A 4,977-nucleotide genomic window follows, 5' to 3' on the forward strand; every position below is an offset into this window, starting at 1 on the left:
TCGTCATTTGTTATCGAATCGACTTAAAGCCAGATCGTCACATTGGCCGCTCTTCTCTCTGAAACGCTTGTACTTATCGTCTGAAAAGCTATGTCGCGTGCTGCGGTATGCGGAGACACTAAAATCACCATAGTAGAACACAGATGAAGCTACTAAGTTGATGCAATAACCAGTAAGAAGTAGTCCAATTCAAGATTTAGGTATTGAATATTGACCTTTTAGCTGGCTTTGGTGCCTTGGACATGAGCAAGGACCTTAAGATTCTGCATGAAAGGAGGACTAGCAGCCGAGTTGCACGGGAGAATGTGAAAAGTGTTCATATGTAATAAAAACCTGAGAAATCCGTCCGTTTTCGTCATTTGTTATCGAATCGACTTAAAGCCAGATCGTCACATTGGCCGCTCTTCTCTCTGAAACGGTTGTATTTATCGTCTGCAAAGCGATGTCGCGTGCTGCGCTATGCGGAGACACTAAAAGCACCATAGTAGAACACAGATGAAGCTTCTAAGTTGATGTAATAGCCAGTAAGAAGTAGTACAATTCAAGTTTTAGGTATCGATTATTGACTTCTTAGCTGGCTTTGGTGCCTTGTACATGAGCTAGGACCTTAAGATTCTGCATGAAAGGAGGAGTAGCAGCCGAGTTGCACGGGAGAATGTGAAAAGTGTTTATATGTAGTAAAAACCGGAGAAATTCGTCCGTTTTCGTCATTTGTTATCGAATCGACTGAAAGCCAGATCGTCACATTGGCCGCTCTTCTCTCTGAAACGGTTGTACTTATCGTCTGCAAAGCTATGTCACGTGCTACGGTATGCGTAGACACTAAAATCACCATAGTAGAACACAGATGAAGCTACTAAGATGATGCAATAGCCAGTAAGAAGTAGTCCAATTCAAGATTTAGGTATCGATTATTGACCTTTTAGCTGGCTTCGGTACCTTGGACATAAGCTAGGACCTTAAGTTTCTGCATAAAAGGAGGACTAGCAGCCCAGTTGCACGGGAGAATGTGAAAAGTGTTCATATGCAGTAAAATCCTGAGAAATCCGTCGGTTTTCGTCATTTGTTATCGAATCGACTTAAAGCCAGATCGTCACATTGGCCGCCCTTCTCTCTGAAACGCTTGTACTTATCGTCTGCAAAGCTATGTCGCGTACTACGGTATTCGGAGACACTAAATGCACCATAGTAGAACACAGATGAAGCTCCTAAGATGATGTAATAGCCAGTAAGAAGTAGTAGAATTCAAGTTTTAGGTAATGAATATTGACCTTTTAGCTGGCTTTGGTGCCTTGGACATGAGCTAGGACCTTAAGATTCTGCATGAAAGGAGGACTAGCAGCCGAGTTGCACGGGAGTATGTGAAAAGTGTTCATATGTAGTAAAAACCTGAGAAATCCGTCCGGTTTCGTCATTTGTTATCGAATCGAGTTAAAGCCAGATCGTCACATTGGCCGCTCTTCTCTCTGAAACGGTTGTACTTATCGTCTGCAAAGCTATGTCGCGTGCTGCGGTATGCTGAGACACTAAAAGCACCATAGTAGAACACAGATGAAGCTTCTAAGTTGATGTAATAGCCTGTAAGAAGTAGTCCAATTCAAGTTTTAGGTATCGACTATTGACTTTTTAGCTGGCTTTGGTGCCTTGGACATGAGCTAGGACTTTAAGATTCTGCATAAAAAGAGGACTAGCAGCCCAGTTGCACGGGAGAATGTGAAAAGTGCTCATATGTAGTAAAAACCTTAGAAATCCGTCCGTTTTCGTCATTTGTATCGAATCGACTTAAAGCCAGATCGACACATTGGCCACTCTCTCCGTGAAACGGTTGTACTTATCGTCTGCAAAGCTATGTCGCGTGCTGCGGTATGCGGAGACACGAAAATCATCATAGTAGAACACAGATGAAGCTTCTAAGTTGATGCAATAGTCAGTAAGAAGTAGTACAGTTCAAGTTTTAGGTATCAATTATTGACTTTTTAGCTGTCTTTTTTGCCTTGGACATGAGCTAGGACCTTAAGATTCTGCATGAAAGGAGGACTATCAGCCGAGTTGCACGGGAGAATGTGAAAAGTGTTCATATGTAGTAAAAACCTTAGAAATCCGTCCGTTTTCGTCATTTGTTATCGAATCGACTTAAAGCCAGATCTTCACATTGGCCGCTCTTCTCTCTGAAACGGTTGTACTTATCTTCTGCAAAGCTATGTCGCGTGCTGCGGTATGTGGAGACACTAAAAGCACCATAGTAGAACAGAGATGAAGCTTCGAAGTTGATGTAATAGCCAGTAGGAAGAAGTAGAATTCAAGTTTTAGGTATCGATTATTGACTTTTTAGCTTGCTTTGGTGCCTTGGACATGGGCTACGACCTTGAGATTCTGCGTGAATGGAGGACTAGCGGCAGAGTTGCACGGGAGATTGTGAAAAGTGTTCGCATGTAGTAAAAACCTGAGAAATCCGTCCGTTTTCTTCATTTGTTATCGAATCGACTTAAAGCCAGATCGTCACATTGGCCGCTCTTCTCTCTGAAACGGTTGTACTTATCTTCTGCAAAGCTATGTCGCGTGCTGCGGTATGTTAAGACAATAAAAGCACCATAGTAGAACAGAGATGAAGCTTCTAAGTTGATGTAATAGCCAGTAAGAAGTAGTACAATTCAAGTTTTAGGAACTGAATATTGAATATTTAGATGGCTTTGGTGCCTTGGACATGAGCTAGGACCTTAATATTCTGCATGAAAGGAGGACTAGCAGCCGAGTTGCACGGGAGAATGTGAAAAGTGTTCATATGTAATAAAAACCTGAGAAATCCGTCCGTTTTCGTCATTTGTTATCGAATCGACTTAAAGCCAGATCGTCACATTGGCCGCTCTGCTTTCTGAAACGGTTGTACTTATCGTCTACAAAGCTATATCGCGTGCTGCGGTATCCGGAGACACTAAAATCACCATAGTAGAACACAGATGAAGCTACTAAGTTGATGCAATAGCCAGTAAGAAGTAGTCCAATTCAAGATTTAGGTATTGAATATTGACCTTTTAGCTGGCTTTGGTGCCTTGGACATGAGCAAGGACCTTAAGATTCTGCATGAAAGGTGGACTAGCAGCCGAGTTGCACGGGAGAATGTGAAAAGTGTTCATATGTAGTAAAAACCTGAGAAATCCGTCCGTTTTCGTCATTTGTTATCGAATCGACTTAAAGCCAGATCATCACATTGGCCGCTCTGCTTTCTGAAACGGTTGTACTTATCGTCTGCAAAGCTATGTCGCGTACTGCGGTATTCGGAGACACTAAAAGCACCATAGTAGAACACAGATGAAGCTCCTAAGATGATGTAATAGCCAGAAAGAAGTAGTACAATTCAAGTTTTAGGTAATGAATATTGACCTTTTAGCTGGCTTTGGTGCTTTGGACATGAGCTAGGACCTTAAGATTCTGCATGAAAGGAGGACTAGCAGCCGAGTTGCACGGGAGAATGTGAAGTGTTCATATGTAGTAAAAACCTGAGAAATCCGTCCGTTTTCGTCATTTGTTATCGAATCGACTTAAAGCCAGATCGTCACATTGGCCGCTCTTCTCTCTGAAACGGTTGTGCTTATCGTCTGCAAAACTATGTCGCGTGCTGCGCTACGCGGAGGCACTAAAAGCACCATAGTAGAACAGAGATGAAGCTTCTAAGTTGATGTAATAGCCAGTAAGAAGTAGTACAATTCAAGTTTTAGGTATCGATTATTGACTACTTAGCTGGCTTTGGTGCCTTGGACATGAGCTATTACCTTAAGATTCTGCATGAAAGTAGGACTAGCAGCCGAGTTGCACGGGAGAATTTGAAAAGTGTTCATATGTAGTAAAAACCGGAGAAATTCGTCCGTTTTCGTCATTTCTTATCGAATCGACTTAAAGCCAGATCGTCACATTGGCCGCTCTTCTCTCTGAAACGCTTGTACTTATCGCCTGAAAAGCTATGTCGCGTGCTGCGGTATGCGGAGACACTAAAATCACCATAGTAGAACACAGATGAAGTTACTAAGTTGATGCAATAACCAGTAAGAAGTAGTCCAATTCAAGATTTAGGTATTGAATATTGACCTTTTAGCTGGCTTTGGTGCCTTGGACATGAGCAAGGACCTTAAGATTCTGCATGAAAGGAGGACTAGCAGCCGAGTTGCACGGGAGAATGTGAAAAGTGTTCATATGTAATAAAAACCTGAGAAATCCGTCCGTTTTCGTCATTTGTTATCGAATCGACTTAAAGCCAGATCGTCACATTGGCCGCTCTTCTCTCTGAAACGGTTGTGCTTATCGTCTGCAAAGCTATGTCGCGTGCTGCGCTACGCGGAGGCACTAAAAGCACCATAGTAGAACACAGATGAAGCTTCTAAGTTGATGTAATAGCCAGTAAGAAGTAGTACAATTCAAGTTTTAGGTATCGATTATTGACTTCTTAGCTGGCTTTGGTGCCTTGTACATGAGCTAGGACCTTAAGATTCTGCATGAAAGGAGGAGTAGCAGCCGAGTTGCACGGGAGAATGTGAAAAGTGTTTATATGTAGTAAAAACCGGAGAAATTCGTCCGTTTTCGTCATTTGTTATCGAATCGACTGAAAGCCAGATCGTCACATTGGCCGCTCTTCTCTCTGAAACGGTTGTACTTATCGTCTGCAAAGCTATGTCACGTGCTACGGTATGCGTAGACACTAAAATCACCATAGTAGAACACAGATGAAGCTACTAAGATGATGCAATAGCCAGTAAGAAGTAGTCCAATTCAAGATTTAGGTATCGATTATTGACCTTTTAGCTGGCTTCGGTACCTTGGACATAAGCTAGGACCTTAAGTTTCTGCATAAAAGGAGGACTAGCAGCCCAGTTGCACGGGAGAATGTGAAAAGTGTTCATATGCAGTAAAATCCTGAGAAATCCGTCGGTTTTCGTCATTTGTTATCGAATCGACTTAAAGCCAGATCGTCACATTGGCCGCCCT

Source organism: Schistocerca gregaria, unplaced genomic scaffold (genome assembly GCF_023897955.1).
Source record: "Schistocerca gregaria isolate iqSchGreg1 unplaced genomic scaffold, iqSchGreg1.2 ptg000280l, whole genome shotgun sequence".
Taxonomy (NCBI): domain Eukaryota; kingdom Metazoa; phylum Arthropoda; class Insecta; order Orthoptera; family Acrididae; genus Schistocerca; species Schistocerca gregaria.